This window comes from Lathyrus oleraceus, chromosome 5, assembly GCF_024323335.1.
Source record: "Lathyrus oleraceus cultivar Zhongwan6 chromosome 5, CAAS_Psat_ZW6_1.0, whole genome shotgun sequence".
Taxonomy (NCBI): domain Eukaryota; kingdom Viridiplantae; phylum Streptophyta; class Magnoliopsida; order Fabales; family Fabaceae; genus Lathyrus; species Lathyrus oleraceus.
This window is the reverse complement of record NC_066583.1, coordinates 314,102,268-314,124,423: the sequence shown is the minus strand read 5'-3', so window position 1 is coordinate 314,124,423 and position 22,156 is coordinate 314,102,268. Positions and strand designations below refer to the sequence as shown.

At 36.4% G+C, this 22,156-nt stretch overlaps 1 non-coding gene across 1 annotated transcript; it reads left to right on the top strand.

The window, feature by feature from the left end:
- The first annotated feature begins 2,437 nt into the window (after nucleotides 1-2,437).
- Nucleotides 2,438-2,544, top strand: LOC127090286 (small nucleolar RNA R71). Its single transcript, XR_007791811.1, has one exon. It is a non-coding gene; the product is annotated as a small nucleolar RNA R71 (small nucleolar RNA).
- Nucleotides 2,545-22,156: the final 19,612 nt, after the last annotated feature.

Here is a 22,156-nt window from a genome sequence, read left to right as displayed (position 1 = left end):
CAGGTACATGAGGAGTCTCAAATGGTTATGGTGAATCATCCTGATTTTCTAAATGATATCGCCAATTTTCAGGGTTATGAACGCTTGTCCTTTCAGGGTTTGGAAGGGTGAAATGATGTATAACTTCACTCAGAATTAGTATCTTAAACTCATTAGGTCCCTCTCTCCTCATTAAGCCTCTATTTAGATAATGGTGTAAATCTAGCAGGTTATATCCACACATAGGAGTTAGGTGAGCTACTTGATTGCGTAGGCCTAAGGCTAAAGCGATATGAGCGACAAGTCCTCCTACATAATTTTTTTCTATCATGGAGTTAGCAAAATTATCTAAGCCTGCGAGCAAGAAAGATGCAGAATTAATGGGACGAGATTGAAAAACACTGAACATGAAGTATAATTCCTCTTTACTAATAGGCCTAATGTTTTCTGCCTTACCAAAAAGTGGATGGGCTACAACAATCAAGAAGTACTGAATGGTTATGGATAAGAGGAGGGTTCCTTCTCTCATGATCAAGTGGAAAGTCCTATATGATCCTCCCCTAGAAGAAATCTAGCTCAGGTTATATATCATCAGGTACCTCAGTATGAACATGTGTTCCATGCTAGAAACCTAAAAGTATAGCTAACTCTCGGCGATTTAGCCAGTAATCATGTCTAAAAAACTTAATGGCTAGGCCTCTATTTTGTCGTAGCCCTAGGTGAGGTTGGTAACAAAAAGAACTTGGAAACTCTAATGTAAGGTTCTGGTAGGTTGGGTGCTCTACAACTGAGAATGTATACCACTTGATCTGACTAAACATATACCTCACACTATCTCTGAGTCCTAAAGTTACTAGGCATGGGAAGTATGAATAGCAGGGTGGTGAGATGATTCTTTTAGCTAAGACTTCGTAGCGACTCCTCTGGGCATCATTCTTGAAATTGATCCTTATATTGTCCACGTGCTGCATTCTCAAATAATTTTGTTAGTGGAAATATTTGATCTAATGAGAATGTAGGCAACTTTAAAAGTAAGAAACATAAATAAAAGTGAATAATCAACAAGGTTTATTATTTACGTTCATTTATTTTGGATACAGAAGGATTAAAAATAAATATATGGGTTGTCTCCCATGCAACGCTATGTTTTACGTTGTTAGCTCAACATTCTTATAAATTCACTATTCGGGTGAACTAGTAGGTGGCTCATTCAATTTCAAACTGGCATAGTGATCTATTTCTTTATAACTATGATATGGTTTGAGCCTCTGCCCATTTATTCGACAAGATCTCTTTTAGGAACTTAGCATATGAGGGAATTTGAGTAATGGCCTCAGTGAAAGTTATAGTAACATGAAGTTGTTTTGGGAGCTCGATGAATTTCTTAAATTGACCCTCATTCTTGGTTTTGTCTAGTCTTTGAGGGTATGGTATCTTTGGTTTATATGATGGTGGAGGTACATAAGGTTTCTCTTTCTCGGTGGCATCCTTATTAGTGATAGTCTCTTCCACTTCAGCTATTGTTTTTCTTACTTGACTCTCATCAGTAACCTCTTCAGGTTCTTCCTCTACTCTCTTATATATCATAGGGTTTTCAACTCTTGGGTCTATTGGTCCATCTAACTCTATCCCACTTTATAGTGTGATAGTGTTTGCATGTTTCTTAGGATTTGGTTGAGGTTATCTTGGAAATGTGCCAGCTGAAGCATCAATGGCTGCTTATTGCTGGGAAACTTGAGAGATTTGAGTTTCCAACATTTTGTTATGCGTAGACATGGCTTCAACCTTATTTTCTAATTGTTTTACCAGCTCATTAGTATGAACGTGTTGATTCATGAACTCTTTGTTCTGCTGGGTTTGGGATGTAATGAAGTTTTCCATCATAAGTTCTAAGTTTGACTTTCTAGGAGAAGGGGGAGCAGTAACAGTTCCCTTTTGATAACTTGGAGGGTTTATAGGTCGAGGAGGGCTTGGCACAAACAATGCGTTATTGTTCTTGTAAGATAAGTTGGGATAATTCCTCCATCTAGGATTATAGGTATTGGAATAAGTATTTCCTTATACATGATTGGCACTGTCTGGTGTAGTTCCAATCAAGATTTGGCAATTAGTGGCCATATGTCCTTGGACTCCACAAATTTCGCAGTTTGGGGCTACAGCAGCTACAATGGTTGGAGTGGTTATAGTTAAATTACTGATCTTTTGGATAAGTGTCTCGACTTTAGCATTTACATGATCAATTCCATTGACTTTGAATATTCCTCCTTTCTGTTGGATTTTCTCGACTTGAACTCTTTCAGTTCTCCATTGGTAATGATTCTGATCCATGTTTTTGATAAGTTGGTAGGCTTCCTCGAAGGGTTTGTTCATTACGGCTCCGCCAGCAGCAACATTTATGGTCATTTGGGTGTTGTATAGTAGACCGTTGTAGAAAGTATGAATGATAAGTCATTGTTCTAATCTGTGATGAGGACATAGTCTTGTCATATCTTTATATCTTTTCCATGCATCAAAAAGAAATTCTCCTTCGGCTTGTTTAAATGTAGTTATATGATTCCTTAGTACTACCATTTTGCTTGGTGGAAAATATTTGGCTAAGAATACCCTCTTGAGTTCATTCCAAGTGGTGGTTGAGTTCGCGGGTAGAGACTGTAGCCATGCTCTGGCTCTATCTCTTAGGGAAAATGGAAATAAACGTAGTCTAATGGCTTCTGTATTTACACCACTACTCTTTAATGTGTTTTCATATTGTACAAACACTAATAAATGAAGATTTGGGTCCTCAGTAGAATTTCCAAAGAACTAGTTCTGTTGCACAATTTGCACCATAGACGATTTCAGTTCAAAAGTGTTTGCCTAGATTGCAGGTGGAACAATGCTTGAGTGCAGTTCGTCCTGAGATGGAACTGTATAGTCCTTGAGTAGACGGTTATCAGTTTCAGTCATGGGTTCAAATATGGCTCTAAGTTCACGTATTCGGCGTTTCAGGTGAATGTAACGCTCGATTTCAGGAATCAGTTGTTCTAACTCATTTGTGTTAGAGCGAGTGTTGGGCATATAACCGATAAAAATAAAATAAAATGCCTTAATCTATACGGTGCAACAATTGAGTACGATGTTGACTAATAAAAGTCCCCGGAAATGACGCCAAAAACTTGATGTGATGATGTGTGTGGTAACTTATCCGCGAGTGCACGAACTTTATCAAAGTAATACAAAAGATGCCGAACTAACAGATGTTTTTAGTCAACTTAACCGCTATCTATTGTCGCTATGTAAATTTAAGGCTGGTCGATTTTTGTTTGGGAAGGGGAATATAATTAAAGTTTATTTTTTAAAACAATTAAAAGCGAGACCAGAATGTAATTTCCCATCACTCCTATAGGACTCGATAAATCTTTGGCGTTTATTTTGGTTTTTTAAAATATTTTTCGAAAGAAATTATTAACTTAAAAACACTTTCGCGCAACCCGTGTGATACTTCGAAATCGTAAAAGTCGTCTTGTCGCTCCACAAATTTTTAAAAACTAATTAATCATAATTATTGACTAAAGCGTTGTTGTTGTTTTAGAAATTAAATCTAATTTTTACAATCGGGTGACCGATCTCACACTGTCGCGTTGTTGCCCAGTACCTGCGTGTTTTCGCTTTCACGCAAAAAAAATTGACTTTAAAAACTAAAAACCAGAAATGAAAAATTAATTAATATTGAAATTATACACTAATTTGATTTACAAAATCCCGTCGGAACAACGGTGCTCACATCCAGACTCTAGGAATTTTTACCGGACATAATTCAAACAAAACTCATATTATTATTATTATTATTATTATTATTATTATTATTATTATTATTATTATTATTATGCATGTAAAATATAAACATGGATATGATAATAATAATAATGAATATAAATAGTAGCAATGTAATATATATATATATATATATATATATATATATATATATATATAATATATATATATATATATATATATATATATATATATATATATATATATATATATATATATATATTATATATATATATATCTTTGTTTGAAACAGTATGTGCGAAAGCAATTATATATGTATATGGTAGTAGATGACAAAGATATGTAGCACTTAGAAACTAAAAATAGTAACAATAGAAATGACCAAAACAATTAAAAACAAAAATTGCAATATTAAGAACTTAAAATAAATAAGTGCAAAAAATTATAGAATATAAACGCTCACGGAAAATGATGCAGTGCGGGAAAATAAAGTAGAAAACTTTAACGAAAGAGCTTCCAAATGAAAATAATGACAAGATTAATTAACTGTTGATCCAAATACAAACATGTGAATTATGAATTTGCAAAGTAATGATGTAGAAATCGCCCGGTGTGAACAATTGAGTACTCTTTTACGGTATAAATTTTATGTCCACTTAACTTTAAAAAAGAAACAAGCTTGGATCCCTAAAACCTAAAAATTAAACTTATATATAGTGTTATGACTATGATGTGATGTAGAATTTATGCTGAAATCATTTGAGGAAAAAATGGGTGAGTGGGATAGAACTGAGTCATGTGGCTGCTAAAATTCTACGCACGAAGTCCATGGTGTTCTCCATGGCCTCACGGAATTCGCCATGAGTTTAAGGCGGGTGAAGTGGCAAGTGAGAGGACCTTGGTGAGCGCGTTTCCCTTGTGGAGAACACCACATGCTGAAAACGCCACGTCTTGAAGTGTTTCATGCTTATGTACTCTTTTCTCAACTTTTTGGTCAATTTTGCTTCACTTTATCTCATGCCAACTCCAAATGGAGAATCTCTGCAACACAATTAAAATATAAATAAAACACTACATATAAACACAAAATGGATATAAAACAAAAAAATGCATACGAATCGAGTCGGAAAATGCTATAAGTTTTATGGTTATCAACATGCTCACCTTCACATAGGCTCATCACAGGGAAATAGTCGATTTAAAAAAATATTTCAGCAACCGAATAATCCTCATAAGATAAAACCTAATCATGGCTAGATGCCTTCAACATCAACAACATCGCGAATAATAACAATTAGTAAAACAATCGTTCATCCTCCTAGTGTTACAGATCATAATAACGAAATCCAAATAACCGCATAAAACATAAAAAAGAAGAACAACCTCTACATCATCCTTCAACCTCTAAACAACAACTCATTTACCTTCTCGTTTATACCCCAAGAAGAAACACAAAACGAAACAAACAACAAAAGGATGAGAATACGCTCATAATATATAATAGTTTAGAAGTATGCATGGGTAGCCGAAACAAACATCAACCATTATTCAATCACAAATCATTCACATCAACAACATGACTATTCTCAATCACCAACACCAACATAATTAATAATCACAAATGCAACAATAAATACAATGCTCTCAACACCATGACTCGATAATGAATACGATACCATTATGGACAACACAAGTCCATCTAGCTCCCGAAGCCCCACCATAAGAGGAAAGCACGCCAAATCTTTAATATCACCATAAGTAACGTTTCATTGGTTCCCATATGGAACCAGCTACTCGCTTCTAAATTCACACCATTAGAATATAACACATCAAATTCGCTACCATCACCATAAGTAACGCTTCACTAATTTCGCATTAGAATTATCTACTCGCTCATGAATTTATACCACCGGACCAGAGCATGCCAAAACTGGGCTAAAGCTCGTACACCATCATGCATGATTCGTCATAACATGTAACCTCACCAAAAAAATAATCACTATATAATTATCCCTAATATGCAATACAATATTCTCCATATAACACAAATGCATTAATTCAACGATTAGACCATAAGAAACATCATATGTTTCCATACAGTGGCCAAACAGTAGCCTAATCACAGCAACCCATAAAAAAAATTAGAATGACAAAACAATTCGATGCAACTTAGTGAATGACACTCATTCTGGCTGTGTGATGGCTTACCAGTCACCAAAGTGACGCCCGTCACCGTCCATGTCATCTCACACATCGTCCACATGGTGACCATCCCAACCAACTCTGCCTGGGGACGATAATGGTCTACCCGTCAGGAAGCTGACACCCGTCAATTCCTCCAAAGCGATGACGACCAGAGAGTCATTAGGGTGATGCACGTCACCCTGAGCCAGAAGGAAGAAATTGTGTTTTTTTCCATTGAAGTTCAAACCAGAATTCCGATTTTCCCTTCCTTGACCCTAAATCGAATAACAACGATAGGGAATATAATATATAACATCAAGACATCAATCATCCACCAATTAACATGTAATTTCATCAATTAGTCATCGATTTTGCATACTTTATTATTTAAACTCGTCATCCACATATGAACACCTACACATACAAACATCATGAACAAGAACACATAAATCCCATGGTAAAACAGTGCACAAAAATCAAATAGTACATCATATCATTCATGCTATTTCAGAATATCATTCATGTTCATCAATCATTTAACATATTGGAAAAAGTAAAGTAAATCCTAATGAAATTAAGGATTTCCCTCTACCCAATCATGCAATCTACACCAATATTATGAGTAATCCCTCATACCTCATATTTTCCAACAAAACTTCGTAAAGTTCTTTCATTGGATGTTCTTCCTATGCCCTAGTCTTTGCCTCTTTCACCACAATTTTTTTTCATGTACACTAGTTTTCTCAAAAAACTCTACTAACTATTATATTAGTAACTTAATCTCTCTCAATTATTGATTTCCCACCTTACCCTCACTTATCTCCCTATTCATCAAAATACCCCTCTTTGCTATAATATTATTTTAATAATAATACTAATACTATTATCCCTTAATCTCTATTATTTCCTACTTCCTTTTTTCCATCACAAAATCTCATTCTCTATTTTATTTTAATGAGTTAAAAATAACTATATCCTAATATCAATTACAAATGCCAATATTCTAGTTATTTTCTAATCATTCTACTGATCACTTATTTCTCACCACATCCTACCAATATCATTACACCCCCCTAAACACATAATTTATTTTAATTAAAACACCAAATAATCAACTAAAAATATAAATAGTTCAATTAACTGAATTTGGGGTGTTACAATAGATACTTTTTTATGCACAATCATAGAAATATTTAACGCTACTTTCGAAACACTTTTTAAAATTCAAGTGGGGATTGTTGGAACATATCTATATTCCAATATAGAGATGAATTTGAAAAATTTCCTTAAGTCCCACATCGTTAGAAAAATTTGTGTGTTAATTGAGAAAACTCGGTCCCACATTGCTTAGATTATATTCCTTAGCTAACTTACTTCATTATATAAGAAAACCACATGTTTAATTCCTAAAAACACCAAAAACTTCTTTTAAGTTTTTCCTTCCTCACACAATTTACTATGTGTTTTCGAATTCTCGAATTTCCAACTTCTCATTCTTTTTTTCTACTTGTTAAACTTTTTGAGTATTTTCTTGAATACTCTAGAGAGAATTATATAAAATTCTCTCTATTTTAGAAATTACCAAGTATTTTTTTTATTCTCTTTGAAGACTTATTTGAATTTCTCCTTGTTTGAGAAATTATCTTGGTCAAACGATCATTGTTGAATTCTATTTAGAATTTTTTTTAAAAAAATTCTCGATTGAGAAATTATTACGACTGATATTTATACCAGATACTACGAGTGATATTTATACTATATTTGACTAGTCTTTTTTACCATCAGAGAGTGTATTTTTATACTGGTTATCTACCGTGTAACTAGTAATAAAACAATATAGAACTCAAATGTGTTATCCTAGAGGAGTCGTGATTGAGTGTCTACTCTACTTAACTTAGAGTAGTGCCGCAAAATATCTTAAAGAGAGCGACCTAGTCCGCCACTAATCCAATAATTTGTTCAGTTGCAATTTTTTAAAATCATAAAACAACAATATAGTTCTTGTAATTTTTAGGTTTCACATGTATGTGCCATTTATTGTCTACTCTAAATGGTATATATATATATATATATATATATATATATATATATATATATATATATATATATATATATATATATATATATATATATATATATATATATATATATATATATATATATATATATATATATATATATATATATATATATATATATATATATATATATATATATATATTTCTAAGTTAATGAATATGTTAGATTTCTAAGCAATTTAGATTGAATTTCCGGTCAAAACTTATTTGATTTAATGTCACTTATTTTGCAATTTCAATTATTATTATTCTTTTTATATGCTAGTTTAATGATCAAGATTTCATCCTTTAAAATTAAATAATTGAGATGTCATGAGTTTGAAACGGTATCTCTACAATCGAATATTCTCATAGCTATCCACTGAGTTTACTTGATACTTTGTTTGTTTTACTCAATTTGTTTTAAAGTTTTAAAGTTTTAAAGTTAAACAAGGTAGCTTGAAATAAAGTGATTAAAAATTAAGTGGTTAGTGAAATTTAAATAGTTAATAGGTTTTATTTAAGTTTATCTTCATATTCATAATCAAGAAGTATAAGAACGTTGGAAAATATGAGTAACAGTAAGGTGATTGTGCTAGACAACATATTTATTAAAGTTTAGATTTTTTTTTGGATATAGAGGCTTTCATTGGCTCATCAAACTGTTTAACAAAATTATGAGATCAAAACAAATGTTGAATGAATAGAGAAGAAACACTTTAGTTTCAATTTATAAGAACAATGAGGATATTCAATTTTTTGAAAATTATAAGTGGAATAAACTTATAATTCATATCATGAAGTTGTGTATGAATGGGTATTAACTAGTGTGTAGATCTAGGGTGGAGAGACATGTGATTTCCCCAATATAATAAGGTTGCATCAAGGTTCAATCCTAGTTTTAATTTGGATGTACTTATGTAACACATATAAGAGTTATCACTAAGATGAATGCTTTTTGTAGATGATATACACTACTGCAAAAAATTGATTTTACCTCGGTTGGAAATTGAATTTTACCTCGGTTTCACATGCGTGGTAACAAAAAGCGTCATGAAAACTTGTCACTTTATCCCTCGATTTTTGTTCCACCAATGGGTAAGTTGTAACTGTCAATGGTTCGATCCCTAGCATCAATATTGTTTTCAAAACTATAAAGAACACACCGCATATCTCTTAGTTTTTATAAATATATGAGGGAAAAAGTTAGTATTTGCGTTTGTTTAAAACTAAAGTCGAGGGGTAAAACCTATTTTTTTGTTATTTATCATTTATTTTAAATCTAAATTTGGATTGGCCTGTGTACATCCCGAAATTCCTAAAGGCCGAGCTTTTGTGAAACCGATTACTAAGAAGCAAGTAGGTCGGATAATCACAGCCTTTCCTAAGTCAGAGCCCGGGTAGGGTTCACTTAAAATATAAAGCTAGCACGTCGGAACCAGTCTCACAATAATTCTGACAAAAGAACAAGTATGACCCAGCCTCGTGAACGGTGCTAGGAATCCATATGAACAATCATAATGAATGGTTACGAAATATCTCCATAATTACATGAGAGTTATAGGAATTGAGGGAAAAGAAGTTATTTGATAATTATAAAGGACGACGGACGTTATCCAAAACCATCTTAATGAGGGATATGAAAAAGCATCGCTTTAAGGATCATTGATGGGTGAAGGAGTATAAAAGGAGACTTACTCCATAAGGAAGGGACGACCAATATACCTCCTAGCAACATAGGATGATTGCGGCTTCAGCTGAGTAGCTTCGGGGGAGTTTCTCCAAATAGTGTTTCGCAAGAACATTTAATGCCTACCGTATGGTCTCGATAAAACTTTCCCTAGACCTCATAAAAACTATACATTTGATCACAATGAAGAAATGTCTGGATAATCTTCTAGCATGAATGAATTATGAACTCCTCTAGACATGGCACGACTATTAGCAATTGTGGAGAACATGTGTCAGCATAACGAGTCTCTACAAGAAAGTTTCAACATATTGCAGCAATTACAAAGTACTAAGGAATGGGAAGAAGAGGAAGAACTCCTTGATCCTTAACCTCTATTAGAAGAAAGTTGGGGCGACCAAGTCCATAGAATTTCAAACCACCATCTCTTTCCATCCTTTGATGGTAAAAGTGATCCCCAGGAACACACAATATTAATCAACAATTAATGTCAATAGTTGGGGCTTCCGACTCCATGAAATGTAAACTCATGGCTGGAACTTTCAAAGACGTAGCGTTACGCTAGTACATGAGTCTTCCTAGACTATCAGTTACCAGCTAGCAAGACTATACTAAGAGAATCTTACAATATTTCTCCGTCAGCAAGCATAAAAGAGTGACAACCACCAATTTGTTCAATGTCCGACAGGGGCCCTCCGAGTCCCTCAAAGAGTATATGACGTGATTCAATGAAGAAACCGTAGAAGTCTCCCATCCAAATCAGGATATGTTCGTATGAGCATTCCAAAATGATCTGAAGGCCGATCACTTTAATGAGTCATTGGTGTAGAAATAGGCTACTAGCATGGAGAAGGTCATGATCAGAGCAAAATGTTATGTCGAAGTGGAGGAAAGCACGTGGAGAAGAGATCTTGAGATGCTAAAGAAAAAATGAAATCTAGACACAAAGGATCTGGGGGTCATAAGAGAGCATCACAAACACGGGTCGAGGGAGAGGTCAACAACAAAACCTTCCCGTAGGCCCTATAACAACTTCTCCAATAATGTCACCCCTCTCAATGCAAAATGTGCATATATTCTAAGAGAAATGAATCATCTCAAGTTGATACTTGAACCTAGTAACCCCAAGAGGATCATGCCTTTCTAGGAGAGGAGAAATGAGCATGGTGTGCCTACCATCGTATGAAGAGTCATCATACAGAAGATTGTCATCACATAAAGAAAGAAATTGAGACTCTAATCCAAAGAGTTCAGCTACTAATATATATGAAGGAACTGGAAGGGTTAGCAGGTAAGAGGAACCCATCCAGAAGAGAACCAGATTCCGAGAATACTTCTACTAAAAATAGGAAGAACACAGAGGAAATAAGTGAAAATTATATGGCTCAACACACAATCATCACCATCTTCAGAGGATTTGCTGGTGGAGGAGAAACCAACTCGGTTAGGAAAAGGTATGCCCGATCATTGATGCACGTATAAGATAACCCATCATCTAAAAGAGAAGAAAAATCGGCTGCCATTGGGCTTTTAAGACAAGACTTTGAAGGAATAATGTCGCATGAAAAGGACCTCGTGGTCATAAAGGTACAAATTCATGATTAGAGTGTTAATAGGGTGTTGATCGACCCGGGAAGTTCAACCGACATATGATATTGGGATACTTTAAAAGGGATGAACATGGATACATCTGAGCTATTACCTTTCAAGGGCACTCTAGTCGGGTTCTCCGGGGAACAAGTTTAATTACTAGCACAGTTACCTATCATTACTATCTTTGGAACTATAAGCAAAGCAAAAGACATCAAGGTGAGGTACCTGATTGTGAATGCATTTTCACCCTACAACATCATCATTGGGAGACCGAATTTCAATTCTCTATAGGCAGTAATATACACCCTTTATTTGACCATGAAGTATCCCTTAGAAGGAGGACAGGTAGGAACAATTAAAGGTGATCAAAGATTATCCAGGAAGTGTTACAAGGACAGTTTAAAGTTGAAAAAGAAGATTCTGCAGGAGCATTTGGTGACAGAGAACACTCTGAAGGTAAACTTGGTAGACCTCGACCCTTGAGGAGATCCAAAAGACGATAACTTGACTCCAATTGAATAACTAAAAAAGGTACATATCAATATTGAAAATTTTCAGCTCACACAAATAGTGAAAGAAAATTGCGATCCAAAATGCAGCGGAAATTAAAATTTTTCCTTTAGTCATCCTTACGAATGGGCATGATCAGTGATAGAAATTGTTACCTCTTGTGGCGATTAAAACCTTTGATGGAGATCTAAGGAGTGATCACGGGCATTTAATGGTGACAACGCCTCTACTCAGTCCACATGAACAGATTCCTTTAGTCTCAGTGCTAGCTGCTATGAATGAAGGCTTTGAGTGAGAGATAGAGAGAAACGAAATGTCATCAAGTCAAAGGCTTTTGCACAAGGGTTATATTTATAGAACCACTTGTGTGGGATGCAAGATAAAAATTCCACTTAAGTGTATGTGGCCCATATCTTATGGTATACCAAAAATCACTTAAGCGCGTGGTATCTTACCATATTTCGTATTCTACTTAAGTGCATTGTACCTTACGATGTTCTGCAATTCACTTAAGTGCATTGTACCTTACGATGTTCTATAATTAACTTAAGTACATTCTACCTTACGGTGTTCCTTATTTACTCTGTCTCTCATCAATCTGTCCTTTTGTGTGTGACCCTGTAAGTTTTTGTGATATTGGCAATTATATTAAATCATGTATTTAACATAATAAATAGTGAGCGGTATCTAGCAACACGGCTACCCAAGACACGAAAATTCCATGTGATCTGACAAATCCCTTTTTTGTGATAATATTTGTATGTACAATTACCCTTTTGCCCTTATGTATATATTAAACACAAGGCATAAACCGTGTCATCCTTGTCCAGTTCAATCTTGGGCCCTTAGATATTTATCTTGTTACGCAGGATGGGCAAATTCCATCTAGGTCACTCATGTCCCTCAGCATGTTTCGTGGAGTACCCATAAACTGTCTTTATGGTCATCTAGTTATGGACAATGTTTGATCAGCAATAAAGCACTCGACTCTACATCTAGGGTCCATAGTGGTTTCAGGTCGAAAGGTGCTATACAGCACTATCAGCATGAGAATAACTTATGACACTTTGCATAACATTCTATGTAGTATTCTCATAGCGGGTCAATCCAGTATAAATATTACTCCTAATATTCATACCTATGTTTAAGACTTGATAACTCCTTATCCATGATCCATGAGATGTGATCATCAGTCTATATACATAATAGTCTTAATGTTGTAATGTTATCCCACTTCACAACAAAGCTCGATTACAAATACTTTAAGAATAGTGTCCTTATGTTTAATGGGATCTCATAATTAAGTCACACTTGATACATTAAATGGCTAGCTACTCTAGGGAATTTATTAAACAAACATAATCAATAAAAATCCTTTTATTATTAATAAATAATTCGATACAAGTACCAAAAGTATTGTCCTCTAAGGCCTACACCAACAAATAGGCTCTGGGCTATCTCAAGAAGAGGAAGCAGAGATCGTCAAGATGCTAAGAGACAACGTCAATATCTTTACATGGAAACCATTAAACATGCATGGGATTCATCCAAAGGTGGTATGCCATCAAATCTCACTCGATCCATCATCAAAAGTTATGGCCTAGAGAAAGAGAAAGAATGGAGAAGAAAAAAGAAAGGGGGTCACAGAAGAGGCTAAAAAGCTTTTTGAAAGCCAGGTTTATACAAGAAATCAAATATCTTACATGTCCAATGTGGTCATGGTGAATGAAGTAGTTAGGAAAGTGGCGTATATGCATAGACTTCATTGATCTCAATAAAGCTTGACCAAACGACTCTTATCCATTACCACACATTGATAGGTTGATCGATGTCGCGTTAGGTTTTCATTTGCTCAGCTTCGTGGATGCCTAATCAGGTTACAATCAAATGCGGATGAACCTGGATGATGCTCCCAAAACGGAATTTATGATCGATAGGAACAACTATTACTACAGAGTAATACCTTTTGGACTCAAAATTGCATGGCGTTACATATCAAAGGTTGATGGATATGGTATTCTCATCGTGGATAGGAATAAATATTGAAGTTTATATGGATGGTATGTTAGTCAAGACACATGAAAAAGTAAAACATATAAATGACTTAAGGGATACTTTTGAGTCAATAAGGAAATTTGACATGAGACTTAATCCCGACAAATTCACCTTTAGGGTACAAGCCGGAAAATTCCTAGGATTCATGTTGACGCATCAAGGAATAGAAGCAAACTCGGACAAATTCCAGGTGACAAATCCATACACTTCTTCACAACTATAAAGAAGTCGACAGAATTCGTGTGTACGGAAAAATGTGAGAAATCAGTTGGGGAGTTGAAGAAATTCTTATTCGCTCCGCCGATCTTGCAAGGTCCTCAAAGAAGCATAAATTTGGTATCATAAGATTGAGCGACTAGCTTTAGCAGTAATTGTCACCTCCAGGAAGCTCATATATTACTTCCAAGGACATCCTATAATAGTTAAGACAAACTACCCCATAAAACAGATCTTGAAGAACCCGGATCTGGCAAGCAGAATGGTGGCATGGGTGGTAAAATTATCCGAGGATGATTTATTATTGGTGTAAGCCCTAGAGGCCAATACTTTTGGTACTTGTATCGAATTATTTATTAATAATAAAAGGCATTTTCTTTATTATGTTTGTCTAATAAAGTCCCTAGAATAGATAGTCCGTTTAATGTATCAAGTGTGACTTAATCATGAGATCACATTAAACATAAGGACACTATTCTTAAAGTATCCATAGTCGAGATTTATTGTGAAGTGGGATAACATTAAAGCATTAAGACTATTATGTATATAGACTGATAATCACATCTCATGGATCATGGATAAGGAGTTATCAAGCCTTAAACAAAGGTATGAATATTAAGAGTAATATTTATACTGGATTGACCCGCTATGAGAATACTATATAGAATGTTATGCAAAGTGTCATAAGTTATTCTCATGGTGATAATGGTGTATACCATCCTTCGACCTGAAACCACTATGGACCCTAGATGTAGAGTCGAGTTCCTTATTGTTGATCAAACATTGTCCGTAACTGGATGACCATAAAGACAGTTGATGGGTACTCCACGAAGCATTCTAAGGTACATAAGTGACCTAGATGGAATTTTCCCATCCTGCATAACAGGATAAATGTCTATGGCCCAATATTGAACTAGACAAGGATGACACAATTTATGCCTTGTGTTCAATATAGACATAAGGGCAAAAGGGTAATTGTACACATAAGTATTATCACAAAAAGATTTGTCATATCACATGACATTTTCGTGTCTTGGGTAGAAGTGATATGTTGCTAGATACCGCTCATTGTTTATTATGTTAAATACGTCATTTAATATAATTGCCAATGTCGCGAAAACCTACAGGGTCACGCACAAAAGGACAAATTGATGAGAGATAGAGTAACTAAGGAATACCGTAATGTACGGCGCACTTAAGTGAATTGTAGAACATCGTAAGGTACAATGTACTTAAGTAGAATACGAAATATGGTAAGGTACCATGCGCTTAAGTGATTTTGACATATTATAAGATATGGGCCACATACACTTGAGTGGGCTTTTTTAGCTTGCAGCCCACACAAGTGGTTCTATAAATAGAACCCTTGTGTAGAAGCATTTGAGCAGTTGCAATTTCGTTTTTGTCTCTCTTTCTCTCTCTCTCTCTCTCTCTCTCTCTCTCACTCAAAGCCTTCATTCGTAGCAGCTAGCACTGAGATTGAAGGAATCCGTTCATGTGGACTGAGTAGAGGCGTTGTCATCGTTCAACGTTCGTGATCGCTCAGTAGATTTGCATCAAAGGTTACAATCGCCACAAAAGGTAACGATTTTATCACTGATCATTCTCAATCGTAAGGACCATTAAAGGAGAAATTTTAAATTCCACTGCGTTTTGGATCGCTCTTCTCCTTTAGTGGTATCAGAGCCTGGTTACGAAACCATGCATCTGATAGCTATTTATTTTCTGTATTTTCTGTATTAATACGATTAAAAGACAAAATGAATCAAAGAATAAACGAGTAATTAAATTTGGCATCATGTGTGTACGATTTGGATGATTGATGTTGACTATGCTTCGGAATCTGACATTAATATGGTGAAGCAGCGATACATCGATCATCCATAGGTTATGAAATTAAGATCGATCAAGTTATATATATGATATAAGTAATCCTGATGCAAAATACGATATATATGATATACTGTTTTTGTTTCGTTCATTCAAACACTTAATGGTTGTTTTCCTTTGAGCGATCAATGGTCGTTTGCTTCTTGATCCGACATTAGTATGGTGAAGCAATGACGTGTTGATCAATCATACTGAATCAACAATCGGGGTGTGTTTGACGGTCTGAAATTGGTGCATTAGGGTTAATGACGGCACAAGGATTGTGTTGTCAAAGAGTTATGCTATTAGGGTTGTGACTGCGCAAGAGTTGTGCTTTAAAGTATCAAGTGTTCATGCGAAAAACGACGTTGATTTCAAATGAATTATTCATTAAAAACTCTGCGTACCCCCGTCTAACTCTGCGTAGTATGATCGGTCGCCGAAATTTAATTTGGTTTTAATTAATTAAAAGAATTAAAATTAATAATAATAATAATAATAATGTGTTTATTATTATTGTCTTGTGGTGATCGGTTATGGCCTTAGTTTTCCTTTATTTTGTTTTGGGTTTTTAAAATATGACCTGCGTGTCGTGCCTCTCTTTTAATCTCTTAATGTAACTTCTTTTCTCATCTCACTCCCTCATATGTAAAACGAGTTTCTTGTATGTAATGTAATGTTATGAAGAAAGAGAAGATTTCAATATCAAAGGAGGACAACCTTGAAGATCTTGCTTGGAGAAGCTTAGATCGTTAATAGGTTAGCTTAGGTTATCTCATTGGCTTGAGACAACAATTGCGCTAGGGGCCATAACTGGTTCATTATGTATGTTGATGCATGTGAATGTATGTTGATGCATATGAGAGACGATTTATATGATAAATAAGCCGGTGAGATCAGAATAATTGCAAATTCCCTCAAATTAAATATTAAGTTTATGCTTTCCAAGTTTTAGCACTCATCAAGACTAGTATCGGATAATGTAGGTTTCGCCTACGCGAGGTGCATGTTCTATATTAGTAAGGTGCGATGGGATAATTGTAATATCCAATTGCTAAAACAATGGGTCAAACTTAACTAAACAAATTATAATAAGATTATATATGTTTAGAAGCAAGAGTTGGAAATGATCCATGTGATGGATTGGAATAAGGAGTTATTCACCCAACTAAAATATTCGAGAGTTATATTAGATATAATTGGAAAGAGTTCCTACCTAAATAACCTAGTTTTGTGTAATCAACCTACGCGGACTTAAAACAAAGTGAAATCTGGATCTCGACCCACTAAAAAATCTTCCAACGGGATTTTCCGAATCAAATGGTGAGGGTCATTTGTTTTGAGTAAAATAGTGGGAGCATATTTAATTAAAGGCCTAATTAAATATGTTATTGATACTTATATTTTCATTATTTTCATGTAGATTACCATGACAACAAACACCTCTAACAACATTTTGCGGTCAATCCTTGATCAGATGAATTAGGGTTTCCTTGGGAAGCAAACTTCAAACCCCTTGACTTGCTTTGATCAAAATGATGAATTGAGATACTTGGGAGGCATATTTGATGGATGATAGCTTTGGGAACCATTACCATGCTTACTTTCATCTTTTCTTGACCTTATCTCCTAGAAGCTCTCAGACTTTGTGATTGCTCAAGCTACAAACAAGAAATGTTAGTGATATATTTTGTACTTTTGGTTAGTAAATAAAAATGAGAAAAGCAATGATATACAATTCAAGCATGCTTGGTGATCCCAAACTACTCACAAGAGGTCCCCACCCAAAGGCAAAGGGAACCAAGATGTTCATGATCCTTGAGGCTTTGCAAATGCAATGTTATGATGCCATGAGGGATCTTAGGGCCAAAATTGGGGTCTTACAGATGCCCCTATTTACGGTCATTCTAGCTGGAGATATGAAGGTTAAAATCTTCGTCTCGACGAGGTAGAATGGGCTTAAATAATAACAAAGAGATGAATTTTGGTCCCTACGAGACCTCATGATGCGGATGTATGTATGCAAAAAAAAAGGGAATACTTCATGGGGATATGTGTCCACAAAGAGAAAAGAAGTTAGGAGAAACTGACAATCCATATGAGTTACACACTCAATGGGACGGATATTCTGGGACTCTCATGGGGATAAAAAAGGGGATAAATTGCGTGAGCAGGGCACGACCCAAAGCTTGGGGAGCAGAATTCCAAAGAATAAATCAATGGAGAGACCCGAGCTGACTCAATGGCGCATGTATTGGGGAATATGCCAACGGAATTACCCACAAAGGATAATTCGGATGAAAATCCGGACTCAGACGGGGAGAATCCACTAAAGGATCTCGCTGGGGAATATCCAAGCAGGACCCCTCCAGGGAAACACCAGGGCGAGGTATTACCGGTTACTGGGTAATAAGTTCAAAGAGACATGTGATCCTAACATCGGTATAAGGGTGAAAGAACAACATGCTCGGGGAGAATGAATATCTAAGACCGGTACAAGGGTGAGAGATACCCAAACTCATCCGAGCAAAACCTAAAAGGTATATTTCCACTCAGGAAAATCTGACTCCACAGGGGGACAAAGGTCATAGCAGGGAGCAGAAAGGGAAGGAACCCCAGGGATACCGGATACTGGGCATATAATAGGTGACCAACCAGGGCGTGAATTGGGGGATATTTCCAAGACATCCATCATTCAAAAGAGGGCTAAAAAGCGAACTCGATAACAGGATGGACATTCGTTTCCACAAAGGGAATACGAATCTTACTCAACTGGGGAAGAGCAAAAGACTTCGACCAAAGAGTGCATGGGATATATTATCTATTACCGTCAGAACATAGATAACATACTCGCACGGAAGATTATCCACAACCGGTTACTGGGTTAATAAAGGATAAATCGACCGAAAAAAAAAGACATCGGGATACATTGACAAAGGCAATGATCCGGGAGATATACTTAAAAAGGGTGAAGGACTATCAATACCGAATATTGGATAATGATAACCGTCAAGGAGGGGATTGCATCTACCAGATACTGGGTAGAAAACCACAGAAAAGTAACTGTCATCGGTTAGGATGAACAAAAAGGTTAACTCTACCAATGGGATAAAAGATAGGGTTTACAATTACCGGTATGAGGGTAGAAAACCACAGACTCCACTGTGGAAAAAAATGGGTAATTACTGGTTACTGAGCAATCAATCATCCGAACTACGGGGAAATGCAAGGATAATCTCCAGAAGCCAAATTTAGGAACAAACTAGAGATGCACAATGAAACAAGACTCATCCCTATGAGGATATAACTCAATGGGGGGGTCCATCCCAATATATGTGATGGAAGGAAACATAAACAACCATCATCCACGAGGACATAACTCGGTGGGGAGTATGGAAGAAAGGATAAACATTTTCTGCTTATGGGGCTGACTCTTCATGGAGAGATCAAACACAAACAACCTTCTTGGGGGATATATTACCGACCAGCAGAAGATAACAAACAAAGATATATGGAAAAGGATGCAATATAGATATCTAAATGTTAAAACTATGCATATATGCGTGGTTTATGTATGATGAATGCTGACAGAACAGACATATCTAACACAAACAAGTCCACTGATCGATTGAGTAAACATCCGGTACTACACCTCAAGAGAGGAAGCCAGGCTCAATGGAAAACATCCCATTTGCTAGGGATCAGGGGTACCAGGAAACAAAGATCTCTGCAGGGGAATGCATAACAACCAATCCAACTGGGAACAAGATCATGGCACAGATAAATTCCGCTGGGGAAGCCACTCCACCGGGGAAATTATCAAAGGGGATGATGGATCTTCGTGGGGAACAACCACCAATCAGAATCTTCCAAGGGTCAACCAAAGCAAGAGCTCACACCTGCTGAGGAGGAAAGAGGCTGAATACCTTTACCACACACTCTGCTCGGGAGAGGAAACCACAAAAGGCTCCGGAGGAAGAGGTTACAAACATGCCAGGAATATGAACAAATGTCTTACCCTGTCGAGAATCCTACCATCTTTGGGAGAGCGCTGAAGACATCCCCAGTATCCTTTTATCATTGTGAATGTTCACTTTGTTTAAAACCAGTTTATGAAAAGTTTAATTATTTAAAACAATGATATTTCTCAATTAAAACATGCAAAACATTTGTTGAATAGAAATAAATAAGAGTGTAAATAATTGGATAAAGGCTCAAATTTATTTTGATGGAATGGTAGTCTGCAAATGGCAAGACTCCATAGATTTTTACAAATTTGAAATTGGTGATATATATTGGAAAAGGGCTACTTTGAACATAATGATCATTTCTCCACCAATTCTGAATCCGATGTATTTGAAGCTTCGGTTGATGATGACTGAGCGGGAATCTCTGACGGATGACAGTTTGTAGAACACAGTCTTGTCAGGATGCAGTTACTTGCCAAATCCCTATTTTTTTGCCTAGATTTCCCCAGGGTGAGGTACTCAATCTAGCGGGATACATATTCATTTTTTTATGTCTCTAACTTTTGCCTGGATCGCCCTTTCGGGTTTTCAACCGACCGAGACGCTCATTTTTGCCTAAGTCGCCCTTTCGGGTTTTCAACTTAGCGAGCTATTCTGTTTTTATCTTTAGGCAAAGTATTTCTTGATTGCATCTGAAATCACAGGACGAGTGAAATCCTCCCCATCCATGGTCGTAAGTATCAAAGCACCGCCTGAAAAGGCTCTCTTGACAACATATGGACCTTCATAGTTTAGAGTCCACTTGCCCCTGGAATCGGGCGCGAAAGACAAGATTTTCTTGAGCACAAGGTCACCCTCTCGGAACACACGAGGCTTGACCTTCTTATCAAAGGCTTTCTTCATCCTTTGCTGATATAACTGACTGTGGCACATGGCAGTCAATCTCTTCTCTTCAATCAAATTCAGCTAGTCATAACGACTCTGAACCCATTCAGCATCAGTCAACTTGGCTTCCATCAAGACTCTCATTGATGGGATCTCCACCTATACTGGGAGTACAGCCTCCATGCCATAAAAAAGAGAGAAAGGGGTTGCCCCTATTGAAGTGCGGACAGATGTACGATATCCATGTAGAGCAAATGGCAACATCTCATGCCAATCTTTGTACGTAACAACCATCTTCTAGATAGTCTTCTTGATATTCTTATTAGCAGCTTCAACAACCCCATTCATCTTGGGTCTGTAAGGGGAAGAATTATGATGTGCAATCTTGAACTCGCTACATAGCTCTTTCATCATCTTGTTGTTCAAGTTAGATCCATTATCAGTAATGATCTTATCTGGCACACCATACCGGCATATGAGTTGATTCTTGATAAACTTCACGACCACCTGCCTAGTCACATTTGCATATGATGCCGCTTCAACCCACTTGGTGAAGTAATCAATTGCTACGAGAATGAATTTGTGACCATTGGACGCTTTCGGCTCTATCATGCCAATCATATCAATTCCCCACATAGAGAAAGGCCATGGTGATGAAATCACATTCAGAAGTGTCGGAGGAATATGAATCTTGTCCGCATAAATCTGACACTTATGGCATTTCTTCACATGTTTGCAGCAGTCAGACTCCATTGTCAGCCAATAGTAGCCTTCTCTCAACATCTTTCTAGCCATGGCATGTGCATTGGAATGAGTACCAAATGAACCCTCATGGACCTCAGTCATTAACAGGTCTGCTTCGTGTCTATCCACGCATCTGAGCAGCACCATATCAAAATTTCTCTTATAAAGCACTGCCATTGAGGTAGAAACTGCCTGACAATCTCCTCAAGGTCTTCCTATCTTTCACAGATGCCCCAGGCGGGTAAATCTGGCTCTGAAGAAAACACTTAATATCATGATACCACGGCTTATCATCTTGCACCTCCTCTACTGCAAATACATGAGCTGGTCTATCCAAGCGCATCACAGTGATATTGGGAACTTCATTCCAAAGTCTTACCACAATCATCGAAGCAAGTGTAGCAAGAGCATCTGCCATCCGATTCTCATCTCGAGGAATATGATGGAAGTCAACCTCAGTAAAGAACGTTGAAATCCTCCTCGCATAATCCCTATATGGAATGAGGCCAGGCTGATTCGTCTCCCATTCACCCTTAATCTGATTAACAACGAGGGTCGAATCACCATAAACATCAAGGTGTTTGATCCTTAGATCAATGCACTCTTCCAATCCCATAATACAGGCCTCATAC